The sequence below is a fragment of the Scylla paramamosain genome, chromosome 24 (genome assembly GCF_035594125.1).
Source record: "Scylla paramamosain isolate STU-SP2022 chromosome 24, ASM3559412v1, whole genome shotgun sequence".
Lineage (NCBI taxonomy): Eukaryota > Metazoa > Arthropoda > Malacostraca > Decapoda > Portunidae > Scylla > Scylla paramamosain.
Window position 1 is genome coordinate 17,588,277 of NC_087174.1, and position 16,566 is coordinate 17,604,842.

The following is a 16,566-nucleotide window of genomic DNA, read 5'->3' on the forward strand; positions in this document are numbered from 1 at the left end:
GTTCATCCCACGTCCACGTTTACCGCAACCGCAAAATCAAGAATAACATAATTAGCAACCCAGCTAGCTTCATCAACCACAACCCCTTTACATTGGATGACGAGGAATGTGACATTTCAAAGAACCTATACAGAGCTCTTAACGCAAGACGGCTAGCAGAGAAGAATGCCGCCTTCGATCATTTGTCCAACGTCATGATACTCGAAAACATCTGCAAAATACTCTCTGGACGATCAATCGGATATTGCCAGACTATTCAAAATGCATTCAAGTGGTAGTTGACCGTTCTGATTAGGAATATGATATGCGAGATACATTCGACTATGTACGAATCTATCGCAAGCGAACGAAGTAAGCTCGGCCTATTATCAGACCAGATTAACAACTCTATCAAATGGTTCATTGAATATAAGATACTTCATCTGATCGTAGTCAACCGCTTCATACATCCAGAGACCTTAGAATCTGACGTAGCTCCCGGTAACTACGATATCTTAAAACCTGGAGATAGGCAAGCGGCTATCATACCTCATGAATACATTGGTTCGTCATCCCATCCAATTAAAATGACGACTCTGTGTCCTGGGTTAAACATTCCCAGGACGGTTAGGATCAACGATAAACATGCAGACACTCTGCTCTTTGTCAGCAACTACGACAGCGGAAATCTAATGATGATTTCTATGAGCTGAGTCAAGACGCTTAAGGAGTGCAAGTCTATTTTGTTCGTGGACGAGGAGGCGGCAAAGAATAAGGCAATGTTCCTGACGTCGCTGTTCCCGGACTTTGTGATGAAAGTGAGTTCATCCAAGACTCTAGCACTAGTGACTAGAAGCGGCGACGGATATTGCTCTGGCAAGAATAGGAAAGAAATCAAGAAGCACTCTACAAACAAGAAGCACTCTTAAAAAATTCGCCAATGTTCAGTACAAGCCTGAGAAGTTCGTTGATGAGAACGAAGCCATACCTTTAATCTTGTACTGTAGTTTTGATAATTGGAGGAACCTGCCTTTGTTTGGAGTTAACTGTTCAAGACTTAAATTAAAACTGGATATCACTAAGAATAGTAAGATGCTGTTAAGTGTAGACGAACGTGTCTGGCGAAATGGCACATTAGATGGACTTTAGTATCAGAGCTATGTTGACTCATTTAACAGATTCTTTGTAAAGAGACCCGCCGAAGTCTATGACAGTACTTCCAATTTCGACATTGTAATATATAAATGTGAAGTGAACTGGGCAGAGGCATTTGGGAAATCCCTGCCTGTCGAGCTGGCAAAGTGCTACTTTTGTAAACGAGTCTATATCTGAAGGATCTGAATCTATAATAGTTTTATCTACATATATAGCTACTGTTGTAAAAGTATAGCTCAGCTAGAGCAACATCGCTATTCTTTCCTGTATGCAACTCTTCTCTTCTTCCTTATATGCTTAGGATACGTAAGATTATACGATGTAATGAATAACAGATAACGCAAGTATATGAAACTACGAACAGCAAAATAAAAATGTAGTGAAAAAGGTTTATTAATTATCTCCTTGGAGGACTGAGACAAGAAGGGATGGGCGGAGTCTACCGCTCCCAGTCATAGTCATGGGTAGGGTGGATATCTTCACAGTCTGCTTTAGACGAGTACAGAAGAGGCGGTGTGGGACAAAACCTCTCTAGAAACAGAAAATCCAGTAAGTATAAGACCAGTGGTACAGCGAACATCGAAATCATTTTTCACCTAGAACTTTATGGTGCTTTGTTTTCGTCTGTCTTAGCAATATATCAGTTTCCTCTTCTTTAGAATAGTTGATTATAACCGAAAAATTATTGTTACAATTCTCTGTTTTCGGGTTTCGACTACATAAGGAAGTACCCCCATTTAATTTCTATGACTGAAACCATTTTTGACTACCTGTTTTTATGGGTTTCGTGTGTAATAATCGGTTTTGGTTTTCCTTTCTACAGGTATGTTCTTTAACAAATTCGAGAAGATAACCGTCAGGGTTAAGTGAAGGAACACAAGCTCCAAGTCAGTGGCCTTTTTGAGCCACTGCTCGCCTTCCACTTCATCCATGAACATCAAGAAACCTCACCTAAAGTCTATGGATAGACAGAGAAAGTCTAAGAAAGGAAGATAACGGGAAAGCCAGATACGGACGATAGCGTCTCTTTCGATGCCATCACAAACACTACTCCCTTCCGACTCGCTCCTCATCTGAACCTGGACCTTATGGATATATCTATAGAATAAGATCTCCTTTACTTCAATGACATCGGTAACCGGAGGTACCTTTTCCATCGAAATAGAGGTGACACTCTTAATGAACTCTCGTTTTGCGAGGAACACGAGATCGAGTACGACCATACAGTGGCGTTCGGGAAGGCGTCGCCAGCATCAAAAAGAAGGACGACGAAGCCAGGACCTTTAATGACTCGAAGCAAGACTTCCTAAGCCACGAGGTCGTGATCACCACTGACGAATTCCTGCAGATGACCCTAAACACCATTAGATCCAATACCCATGAGGACGTCTACTTTATCGGCAGGGAGATTTATCTCTTCAAGTGTTTAAAGGTTCCGTCATATGACTACGGTATGTCCCTCTACAACTCGACGTTGACCAAGGTGTATAACAGCATCATGCATTATATAGTGAATTACTTAAAGGAGAACTCCACCACCGCCATAATGTACGCTGTGTACTGCATCGTCAAGTTCTTCAGTAAAGACGTAGACCTAAGCAATATAAGGACTCACAACACGAAGGATGCCCACCTACTCGCAAAACCTCTAAATCCTCTAAAGGAGTGTGAACTCTATTCCCTAGACGAGAAGCTAGAACTCGCCGAAGACGACACTCTGCTGATCGCGAAAGTTCGAGGATTGATTTATCCAGTTGCTATAAACGTGCATCCCATACCCCTCAAAAACGTGACTAAGAAATCGTTCGCAAAGGGTATTGTGCAGGCGATAGAGTCTTGCAATCCAAGGATAGTAATGAAGCTAATGAAGGAGGCGTTCGCCAGGTACCACAGCAGGAAATTCAATCCTAACAACATCGACGTGGGAACGTACCCTGACCTCTACACTCCCATAATCAACAGCCCATATTAAGAACTGTCTAAAGACGCTTTCATAAATCTAATATGGAACGAGATAAACTATATGACCACGTCATTCGACCGATACAACGAGAACGAGAGTGTGTGCTTTGCCCTACCCTGCCCTACGTAGCCATCCCCGAAGACATCGGCGACACGTACTTAGTTGTATGAGTCCGTGGTGGCGACTAGTACAACGATCCGGTGCTCGTTTACGACTACTGGCCAATCAGGAGTGACATCACTAAGACCTCCGAGAACAGCTTCAGACTGGATAACGTTTCCTAGCAGTGTTCCAGGATTGAAGATAACAAAAAGTTCAAGGCTAACTTCAACAACAGGGTGACAGGGGACTTTAAACTGGCCAATGCAATTATCAGAAAAATTATGACCAAGAACGTTGACAAGGATGTCGATCCCGTGAACCCCTTCCTTCTCGAAGGATACTTGTCCTTCATCGACAAGGACATGATGTTTAAACGGCTGCGGGAAAGCGACAAGTACCCCCATCATCGTTTCAACGAAAATGAGATTCCCATTGACATGCACATGAGGAAAAGCATCTGGAAAAACTGTACATCATCAAGTTTAGGAGGGAGAACCATTACATCTTGATGAACACAAGAAAACAGAGACCGGTGACGATGGACCAGATGGGGGAAATGAAAATGCACAAGGCCTCCTCCGACGATGAATGCTATGATGCCCAGCGCAACGTCAGGCACGGCCATGGGATACACAAGAAGAATCTGAAAATTACTGTGAATGACGCATCGAAAGAATCGAGGTTCTTCTTCAACGGTTCTCTCAACACGATCGGCAGAAATATTAACAAATTTTTAAGAGTAGCCGGTAAATTCATCGAAATAATTGAAGTAGACCAAGTGTAGGGAATGGAAGCAGACGGTACTTACGATACTTTATTTGTTCTTCCTAAATTTTCTTTGTACATACCTTTCCTTTTGACCATTTTGTGTTTTAGAAGTATAATTTGTAACTGTTTTTCGTGTTTGTCAATCTCATTTTGTAATGGACTCTGGCTCTGTCCTGTCTTACACGCACACATACCATACCGCGACCACTTCACATACTACCCACTAAAGGTGTTCTGCCTTTGTTCTCACTTCACTTTACACATTGGTTTGCATGAACCATCGAACACCTCCTAAATAAATCGACATGCCCTCGGATAGTATCTGAACCATCTAACATCCTTCCAGCTCGCCCAAATCGCCTTGACATTTCCTTGACAACCTCCTCTTTACGCAAGCAAGCATATATATCCTTCCTCATGGTTTTTCCCCACCCCTTCCCGGACACACACATATGGCACAATATAAATAAGACAAAAAAAAACTCATTCTCTATTCCTGTAACTGTTGCTGATCATCATTGTTGTCCTTGGCACCGTCATTAGTCTCAATCTGTGAGCAAAACGATTTGTTTTTGCTGCTAATTTGCTTCCAATTGTTACTTGTCAAATTCAGTTTTATCATCTTCATAGTAAAATAAGTAATTACTTCTTACATGTGCTACGATTTTCATCGGCGATGTAGGATCCTGGTTAAATAAGGTCTCATATGGCGTCCTTCCAAAAACGCGGTGTTTGACAGTATTCTTAGTCCACTGCACCTGCATCAGTAAACTTCCCCAGTTACATGCATCCATCTGTCGCATAATATCGCACAGCATCTTTTCTCACGTTTTCGTTGGCCATTTAAACAGATCCCTGGCTTTTGAGTATACCGAAGCATGATAATGTGCACAAGTACCGTCTTCAGCCAGTATTTTGCCATCATGTCCTTGAGAGGAGCACCAACGAACTCTGTGCCATTATCGCTTTGAAGAATCTTGGGGGATCCAATCAGAATAAATATTTCGTAAAGGTGTTTGGTTACCTCCTCGGTCCCTTTAGAACGCAAAGACATCAACACACTAAACTTAGTAAAGTGATCTTGATATTGAAGTATGTAGCAATAACCGTCAGAGGTCTTGCAAGATCGCATGTCTATTAAATCCACTTGTCTCCTTTTACCAAACATGGCTCACTTGTTCATGTGGGATATTGGCGACGGTCTTTTTAACTTTGCGGTGGGTCTGTTTCTGTCCTGCATGACAAACAGTGGGCATCGCAAATACAATCGAATATTTCATCAACAGTAATGTACTGAATGTATGGATCCAACGAATTTTTCTTAATAGGAATAATTTTCCGTGTCATGTCTTGCAACATCATACCTCTTCAACAAAGCGTTTTCATTGTTTTTTTTTTTTTGCCTTCATTCTTTGCTGTTATGATGCGTTTGATATGCATGACCAATTCTCTCAGTAAAGATACGTCTCCCCTCCAAAGAAAGGGCACCACAAAACCTCTTACGCTGAGTTTCTTTTCTATCCATTTTCAACAATATGTGATGAAGAACAGCACTGCTTTCTTTTAACAAATAATATGTTATGAAAGACCTTGCAGACACAAACAATTGGAGTTTCAATGCGACACTGGTCAAATTCTTCAAGCTGGTCTTTTTAATACCTCGCACGAACGGGCACCCCCCCTCCCCCACCCAACATCCCATCCTCCCTGTATATATAACGTGACGATTGATTATTCTATATCTCTCTCTGAGGTGATATGAATGATGACTGAGCAGCATCACTTAAGACTGACTGCTCATCACTGGGTGATTGACTGGGACTGAGATCTCGCCTCCGACTGACTGCGACTCAGACTCTCGAATGAACTCCCAAATGAACTCTGATTGAACTGCTGGTTCACTACCATGCAGGCTGTATTTATCTGAGCTAAGTGGATCGCAGGTGGTTTCCCTAAGGACTGGAAGTGGGTGTGAAATTCCCTTGAGATAGAGAAGGAGGACGAATTCAGGTGTTATCCCTAAGAACTGGAAGTGGGTGTGAAATTCCCTTGAGACAGAGAAGGGGGACAGATACAAGTGTTATCTCTAAGGAGTGGAAGTGGGTGTGTAGTTCCCTTGAAATAGAGAAGAAGGAGAATGGCCAGGAAGGAAGGCGAACACATGTACACAGCTGGCCATGGTACACATGGGATGAGTATATGAAATGGTGAATATACATACATATAATAAAATCAATTGTTGAGACTGATACAGATGTCTTCCCACACGAAAAATACGCCCTCACATTTGGATATAACAATAGAGCGGTAAGATGGAAGCAATTATCAGATGACATCAGAGAGAGAGTACGGACTGAGAACCTTAATAATAACATGCAGAAATGATGATAGAGTATAATACATGTACAACACATATAATTAAGTTGAATGAATAATGAATGAATAATGAAGTTTCCTCTAATTCAACTTCGAAGAATACTGAGTGTAAGTATAGGGTACAAAATACCGCATTTCAATCACCGAGAGAAAGAAGATCACCTAACCTCGACATAGGATAACGGTCAGGAACGGCAGATGCGTTGAATTTTCTGAAGTCGACAATGTCACGCCAAACGCCTTGTTTCTTTTGAACGAGTAACAAGGGAGCATTATGAGGTGAATAGGCAGGTTCCATTCACTCAGTTCCGCTCAGTCACAGTCAGCCTTGAGAGACACTGCTAATTATTCATATCACCTCAGAGAGAGGACAATCAATCGTCACGTTATAATTTCGTCTCGAATCAAGTGCGTACTACCTACTATTAAATAAAGAAGAACTCTCCACCACCACCGCCACCAGTTCGCTCAGGCCTGTCCCTCCTGGTCCAGTGGACAAGGATATATATATATATATATATATATATATATATATATATATATATATATATATATATATATATATATATATATATATATATATATATATATATATATATATATATATATATATATATATATATATATATATATATATATATATATATATATATATATATATATATATATATATATATATATATATATATATATATATATATATATATATATATATATATATATATATATATATATATATATATATATATATATATATATATATATATATATATGTATGTATGTATGTATGTATATATATGTCCTTGTCCACTGGACCAGGAGGAACAGGCCTGAGCGAACTGGTGGCGGCGTCGCTGTATGCTTCCGTGAGGGGATGCAGGCACAGACGTTCCAAGTGGATACTCCAGCGGTGATGGAGGCACTGTTCTTCCAAGTAGTGATGAGGGATGGCGCAGGACTGCTGCTATGCGCCGTGTACCCGCCTCCGCGCCAAGGCCCCGGGCCAATAGAATTCCTCACAGACAACATGGACGATCTGCTGATGAGGCACTGCTGCTCGCTAGTGCTCATCGTGGGTGACCTGAACCATCATTTGGAGCGGGACGCCTACAAGAGCCTTCTAACTGTGCAGGGCCTGACGATTTACGTCAGTTTCCCCACCGACGTGGGTGGAGGGTGGCTCGACCCTGTTATTACTGATGTGCAGGAGAGGGCTGTTGTCCGCCATCAGCTTGGGCCTGTGGGCAGCTCAGACCACTATGGTGTTCTAACTCACATAAACATGAATGCGGCACGTGATGAGGCCACAATCCGTTCCATCTGGCTGTGAGATCAAGCCGACTGGGCCTCTCTGCGTCAAGCTCTGTGCAGTACTGACTGGAACAGTCTGCTCTCTGGAGGAGCAAAGTGCAAAGCACAAGCCGTCATAGTGCGCATACTCGTTTTGCAGGAGAAACATGTCCCACGACGCTGATTCATCTCGAAGCTCTCAGACCTCCTCTACTTTGGCTATCGTTGTCGCTTAGCTGCCGAGAGGAAGTGCTCTGCCTGGCTCCGGTACAAGAGGAACCCTTCACAAAGGAACAAGAACCTCCACCGGAAAGCATGTAGGAACATGGAGGCAACCAGTAAGTGGGCAAAAAGGTGGGAGATAGACCTCCGAGCCAAGCTGTGTGGGTCTGGAGTTGGAAATAAGACCTGGTGGACCCTTGTGAAGGAGAGGCAGGGTTTAAACCAACAAGAAGCCATTCCACCGCTCACCAGGCCAGGGCTCTCTCTCTCTCTCTCTCTCTCTCTCTCTCTCTCTCTCTCTCTCTCTCTCTCTCTCTCTCTCTCTCTCTCACTCTGTGGATCAGATTTAGTGTTTGATTTACATCATAATGTGTTTTCACCATGCTTCCTCCTCATCTAATCAATATTGTTCCTATTCCTGTCACGTCTGCCTCCTTTCTTCTCTTGTTGGATGTTTGTCGGCATGCGTTTTTACATTGCCTGTTCGTGGGAAGGGTGACTTAGGGAAGGTTTTGTTGTGTGTGTGTGTGTGTGTGTGTGTGTGTGTGTGTGTGTGTGTGTGTGTGTGTGTGTGTGTGTGTGTGTGTGTGTGCGTGTGTGTGTGTGTGTGTGTGTGTGTGTCTGTGTGTGTGTGTGTGTGTGTGTGTGTGTGTGTGTGTGTGTGTGTGTGTGTGTGTGTGTGTGTGTGTGTGTGTGTGTGTGTGTGTGTGTGTGTGTGTGTGTGTGTGTGTGTGTGTGTGTGTGTGTGTGTGTGTGTGTGTGTGTTTGTGTGTGTGTGTGTCTGTGTGTGTGTGTGTGTGTGTGTGTGTGTGTGTGTGTGTGTGTGTGTGTGTGTGTGTGTGTAGTGGAGGGAGGCTTGCCTAGTATTAGATAGTAGGGCAATTAAAGTTTCTTTTCATGCCCTGCCTCTTATACATATAACTTGGATTTCATTGCTTCTAAGCTTTTATATCCCTTACCTTAGGTAAATATAAAATTTCTCAACTGTTTCAAGTTTAGAAACAAAAATATTTGGTTAGTATTTACTTTTCACCAATCTTTCTATTCTAGACAAAGTTTTTTTTTTTTGTTAATTTTTGGCCTGTTTTGAATGAATATGTATGTCACTTTTCCCACAAATCATTAGTTTTTATTTTATACCTCCTCCTGAACCCCCATTCCTCCAGAAATTAATGTTTTGCAATAAAATGAAAAGCAGATTAATACAAAATTAACCAAATTCTACCAGAAAAAAATAGTTGGTCTTCACAAATAAGTACCACAGCAGTAACACTCAGTGGCAGCGCTCCCCCAAGAGGACTGGCTGCCACTCTCCCATGGCCGCCAGCAGACTGTCATGCACTACCACCTAATCCAACCTAACCAGATTAACTTAAGCTAACCAAATTAACCTAACATAATCAAACTAATTTAACCTAACCAAAGTAGCCAAACCTTACTTAATCTAACCTAACTAACCTTATGGAGAAGAGTTTCCTATTGGTGTGCCTTGACAAGTAAATACTTGGCCAGGTATTGGCTCTCTTTACACCTGAGTGCCTCACTCACTCTTTCACATCCCTCCAAAGACATTCAGTGTTTTGTAAGTCCTTTAAATTTCTTGTGCGCTTCTCTCAGACCACTCACGATCACAGACCCACAGCAGATATATTTCTTAATGAGTGGGAGAAGCGTGTCTATATTGCTGCTCGGCCTCACCCACTGAGACCACCAGCGGCACAATGAACCTCTTGTTGGTGAAGCATTGACTGCCCCCTGAACAACCAAACCTGGAACAGCACACGTACCCTCTCTGTCCCCACCAACAGCCAAACCTGGAACAGCACACGTTCCCTCTCTATCCCCACGAACAGCCAAACCTGGGACAGGACACGTTCTTTCTCTGTTTCCACAAATAGCAAAACCTGGGACAGCACACATACCTCTCTGTTTTTGATGGGGCATACACCATTGTAACATATCACCTTCCTTCTCTTCTATTTATTAGTTTCAAATTTAAGCCTTCCACCAGGTCTTCTGCCTTTTTCACACACTTCACCCTGGTATTCTATTTTACAAGCATCATCACTCCTTAGTTCCCAGCAGCTCTCTCAAGAATCCGAGCGTGTATTTCGATGATTATGTGACTTTTGGCTCACACGTAAATAAGATAAGCCGCAAGATTTTTAGTACCATAATTTATATTAATTGAATAAAGGATAACTTCAGTAAAAGTGTAAGAGTGATAGTGATACAGTCACTTGTCCTTAGTATCATTAATTATGGAGTAAAGGTGTGAGGCACTATCAACAAAACACTCATGCATCAAATACAAAAATTGCAAAACTTTGCCGCTAAAGTCGCTCTTGGTGGCGCTGCAAGGCATGAAAACGTCACTCCATTCTTGAGAGAGCTTGGATGGTTAAGGATAAAACAAAACTATATGTTTGAAATGGGAACTTTGATGTTCAATTCAAATATGGAGAACTTTCTTAACAATATATTTCTCATAGTACTAGTCAGTGAAGTGTCAATTGCTGCCACCAGACAACGCCATCAACTATATGTGCCAATAAATAACACTTGTACAGGGGCGCGCCCCATGCTAGTGGCTGAGCCCACACTTTGGAAAAGCCTCCCCTGCGACATTAGAAACACACCCTCAATACGCTCATTTAAGAAACAGCTGTTCCTCCATCTTTTTAAGCATCAGTTTAGTGAGTAGCCAATGTTATTATAATCTCTGATTATCTTCTTATTTCTGTTTTATTGTAATTTTGTTATGTTTTATATGTAGTTTTAATTATGACGCAGATACATATCTTAGCTTCTTAGTCATAATTAGATTTTATCATGTATTATAATTGATTGTTAAAACACATCTTACTTTTTCTTATTTAAGGCATCACTGATCTCACAATGTATGATCTAAGAATAACCATTGTAAGATGGAATTAAGGTTTGATTCTGATTCTGATTCTGATTCCTCCATCTTGTCCATGAATGTTTCTTATACACATATTTCCCACTCCTAAATTTGGTGTCTCTGAATCTCTTAGTTTAGTTTCTACCATTGCCACAGTGTCCGGTTCAATTCTTTTAATAAATTTTCTCACTTCATCAATCACTGAAACTAACCATCAACATTAGTGTATGCCACTGTCCATGTCCCTTCCTCTCTGACAGCTGTGCTTCCACACCCCTCACACTTTGAGTGTATCACATTCTCATCCTTAGGTCCTTTACCTCCAGAAAAAAAAAGTTCCCTTTCCTCTTGTGCTCTCTATGTGTTCCTTTCTTTTGCTTCTCCTCTCATTTCAATATGTTTGTACATATCTCTTCTAATCCAAATTTGGTTACACTCGCTACTCTTAGCTAACTTCCGTGTGTTTACCATTGCTTCTTAAGCTGCTGTTTGGAATCTTAGTTTAATTTTCTTTGGTTTTCTTTTTTTTCCTTTTCATACTTTCTAATCTTCTCCACATATTTCATCCTCCAACTTTGTATCATCTTCGTTCATCATATTCAGTACTAATTGAGCCATTTTTCTCTGACCTGCTTCTCTTGTATACCCATTTGTTATCTCACCTTCTTCCAGGCCTACACTTTTTTCTTTCTCTACGGTGTCTTTTACCAGATGTTCCTTTTTCTTTTATTACTTTTATGACCTTTGTCAAGCCTTCTTTACTCCTCTGGTCCTTCACTGCCTCTGTATAACTCTTTTTTTTTTTCAAACACTTCACACTTATTTACAGATATTTCTGCTATTTTCCATTTTAGCCGATGACTATGAACCGCATTTAAACCGAAAGCTGAGTTTGAATGAGAAACAGGGTATCGCCATTTTGGTAGATGCTTATAAAACCCGAAAACCGACTTTAAATGAGAAATTAGGTATCGCCATTTTGTGAGATTTTTATCAAACCCGAAAACCGAATTTGGATGAAAAAAAGGGACTCGGTATTTTAAGATATTTTTGATACCCATGACCAGATTTTCAATGAGAAACAGTGTATCACCATTTTGGGATATAGCCGTGAAACCCGAAAACCGAGTCTGGACTAGAAACAGGGTATCACTATTTTGGGACATACTGATGAAGCCCGAAAAGCGAGTTTGAATGAAAAACAAGATATCACCGTTTTGCGTAATACTTATGAAACCTATGTACTTTATAACCAAGTTTAGATGAGAAACAGGACATCGCCATTTTGGGAAATACTTATAAAATCCGAAAACAAAATTTAAGAGGGTTACTCTATTTTGGGATATACTGATGAACCTATGAACACAAAAACCGAATTTGAATGAGAAACAGTATATGTCTTTTTTTTTTTTTTTTTTTTGGAGATGCTTATGAAACCCGCAAAGCGAGTTTGAAAGAGAAAAAGGGTATCGCCATTTTTAGAGATGCTTATGAAACCCGAAAACCGAGTTTGAATGAAAAACAGGGTATCGCTTTTTTTTTGATGATACTGAAGAAACCCGAAAATCGAGTTTCAATGAGAAACAGAGTATCGCCATTTTTATTTACGCTTATAAAACCCATTTAACCAGAAAACTGAATGTGAATGAGAAAAAGGGTATCACCAGATACTTATGAAACCAAAAAACTGAGTTTCAAGTGAAAACAGGATCTCGCTATTTAGGGAGATGCTTTTGAAACCGGAAAAATCGAGATTGAATGAGAAACAGGGTATCGTCATTTTAGGAGATGCTTATGAAACCCGAAAGCTGAGTTTTCAATAGAAACAAGGTATCGCCATTTTGTGAGATACTGATGAAACCCATGACAGGGTATCTCTATTTTGGATGATACTTATGAAACCCATCAACCCAAAACCCGAGTTTAAATGAGAAACTGAGTATTGCCATTTTTTGGAGATACTTATGAAACCCAAAATCCGAGTTTGAATGAGAAATAGAGTAGCGTCATTCTAGGAGATACTGATGATATTCATGAAACCGAAAACCGAGTTTGAAAGAGAAACAGGGTATCATCATTTTAGAAGATGCTTATGAAACCCGAAAACCGAGTTTAATGGAGAATCAGGTTATCACATCGCCATTTTGGGAGATATTGATAAAACTAGGAAACCGAGTTTCAATGAGAAACAGGGTATCGCCATTTTGGGAGATGCTTATGTAACCGGAAAACCGAGTTTGAATGAGAAACAGGGTATCACCATTTTCGGAGATACTGATAAAACCCGAAAATCGAGTTTGAAAGACAAACAGGGTATCGCCATTTTGGGTGATGCTTTAGAAACCCTAAAAATAAGATCTGAATAAGAAACAGAGCGTCACCATTTTGAGAGATACTTATGAAACCCATGAACCCGAAAACAGAGTTTCAATGAAAAACTGGGTATCGCTTTCTTGGGAGATGCTTATGAATCAGGAAAGCTTTTTTAAATGTTTAAATGACTTTAAATGAGAAACAGGGTATCGTCATTTTGGGAAATGCTTATGAAACCCGAAAACCGATTTTCGAATGAGAAACAGGTTATCGCCATTTTGGGAGAAGCTTATGAATCCTGAAAACCGAGTTTAAATGTATTCCCATTTTGGGAGATACTGATGAAACCAGAAAACTGAGTTTTAATGAATAACAGGATATAGTGATTTTGGAGATATTTATGAAACCCAAAAACCGAGTCTGAATTAGATACAGGATATCGCCATTTCGGGATATGATTATGAAACCTTAAAACCTAGTTTGAATGAGATAGAGGGTATCACGATTTTTGGAGATACTAATAAAATCCGAAAACTGAATTTAAATGAGAAACAGCGTATCGCCATTTTGGACGAAGCTTATGAAACCCATTGAACCAGAAAACCGAATTTGAATGAGAAACAGGAATGTCACCATTTTCAGAGATACTTATGAAACCCAAAACCAGAGTCTGAATGAGAGATAGTGTATTGCCATGTTGGGAGATACCGATAAAACCCGTGAACCGTGTTTGAACGAGAAACAGGGTATCGCTTTTTGGGTGATACTTATGAAATCCATGAACCGGAAAACGGAGTTTCAATGAGAAAATTCCATTTTTGGAAATACTTAGGAAATCCAAAAGACCAGTTTGAATAAGAAACAGTGTAATGAAACCCTTGAGCCCGAAAAACGATTTAGAATGAAAAACAGGGTATCGCCGATTTGGGGTTGCTTGTGAAATAAGAAAACCGAGTTTCAATGAAAAGCATGTTATCGCTATTCTTGGGAGATGGTTATGAAACCAGAATAATGAGTTTGAGGGAGAAACAGGGTATCGCTATTTTGAGGGATAATGATGAAACCAAAGAACTGAGTTTGAATACGAAACAGAGTATCCCCATTTTTGGTAATACTGATAAAACCCATGAAACCAAAAACCAAATTTGAATAAGAAACAGGGTATCTCCATCTTGGGAGTTGCTTATGAAACCCGAAAACCGAATTTGAATGAGAAACAGAGTATCGCCATTTTGGGATATACTGATGAAACCCATTAACCCCAAAAACGAGTGTGAATGAGAAACAGGGTATCGCTATTTGGGAGATGCATATGAAACCCAAAAACCGAGTTTGAATGAGATACAGGTTATTGCCATTTTGGGAGATACTAATGAAACCCATGAACACGAGAACCGGGTTTGAATGAGAAAGAACGTATCACCATTATAAAAGATGCTTATGAAACCCAAAAACCAAGTTTGAATGAGAAACATTGTATCGCCATTTTGGTTCATGCTTATGAAACCCATTTAACCCAAAAATCTAGTGTGAATGAGAAACAGGGTATTCCCATTTTGAGATATACTTATTAAACCGGAAAACCGTGTTTAAATGAGTAACAGTTTATTGCCATTTTGGAAGATAATGATGAAACCCATGAACGAAGTTCGAATGAGAAAAAGAGTATTGACATTTTGCGTGATACTTATGAAACCCATAAACCCGAAAACCGAGTTCGAATGATAAACAGAGTATCGACATTTTTAATTGACACTGATGAAAACCGATAATCTAATTTGAATGAGGAAGAGGGTATCGCCATTGGGTGATGCTTATGGAATTCATTTGACCTGAAAATTGAGTGTGAATGAGAAAAAGGGTATCGATATTTTGGGAGATACTTATAAAACCTGAAAACCAAGTTTGAATGAAAAAAATGGTATCGCCATTTTGAGAGAAAGTGATATGAAACGAATGAACCCGAAAACCGACCTTGAATGAGAAACAAGGTATCGCCATTTTGGGAGATGCTTATGAAACCCAAAAACCAAGTTTGAAAGTAGAACAGGATCTCACCATTTTTTTAGATACTGATGAAAACCGAAAACGGAGTTTGAAAGAAAAACTTGGTATCGCCATATTAGGACATACTTATGAAACCCGAAAACCGAATTTGAAGGAGAAACACGTAGTCGCTTTTTTGGGAAATGCTTATGAAATCCGATATCCGAGTTTGAATGAGATACAGTGCATCGCCATTTTGGGAGATACTGATGAAATCAGAAAACCTAGTTTTAATGAAAAACAGGGTATCACCATTTCTAGAGATGCTTAAAAATCCGAAAAATCAATTTTGAATGAATTACAGGGTATCACCATTTTTAGATATGCTTATGAATCCCGAAAACCGATTTTGAATGAGGAACAATTCATTGCCAATTTGGGAGATGTTTATGAAAACCGAAAAACCGAGTTTAAATGAAACACAGGGTATCACTATCTTGGGAGATACTTATGAATCCCGAAAACCGAGTTTGGATGAGGAACAGGATATCGCTATTTTGGGAAATCCTTATGAAATCAGAAAACCGACTTTGAATGAGAATCAGGGTATCGCTATTTTGCGAGACACTGATGAAACCCATGAACTCGAAAACCGACTTATGAAACCCGAAAAACCGAGTTTAAATGAGAAACAAGGAATCACCATTTTGGGAGATGATTATGAAACCCGAAAACAGATTTTCAATGAGAAACAGGTTATCGCCATTCTGGGAGATACTTATGAATCCCAAAAACCGAGTTTGAATGAAGAACAAGGTCTCGCCATTTTGGAGACTCTGATGCATCCCAAAAAACACGTTTGAATGAGAAATAGGGTATCACCACTTTATGAGATTCTTATGAAACTCTTCAACCTTAAAACCGAATTTTAATGAGAAATAGGTTATCGCCATTTTGGGAGATACTTATAAAACATGAAAGCCGAGTTTGAATAAGAAAAGGGTGTCACTATTTTTGGAGATACTGATAAAACCCATAAAACCAAAAACAGAGTTTGAATGAGAAACAGGGTATCATCATTTTGGGAGATGCTTATGAAACCTGAAAACCGAGCTTGAATGAAATACACGGTATCACCATTTTGGGAGATACTTATGAAACCCGAAAACCTCGTTTGAATGAGAAACATGGTATCGCTATTTTGGGTGATGCTTATGAAACCCGAAACCCGAGTATAAAAGAGAAACAGGGTATCGAAATTTTGGAAGATACTTTTGAAACCAAAAAAACGAGTCTGGATGAGAAATAGGGTATCACCGTTTTGGGAGATACTGATGAAACCCGAAAACCGAGTTTGAATGAAAAACAGGGTGGCTCCAGTTTGGGTAATACGGGTTATATGGGTTATGAAACCCTCGGATCCGAAAAAACGAGTTTCAATGTGAAACAGGGTATCGTCATTGTTGGAGATGCTTATGAAACCCAAAACAGAGTTTGAATGAGAAAC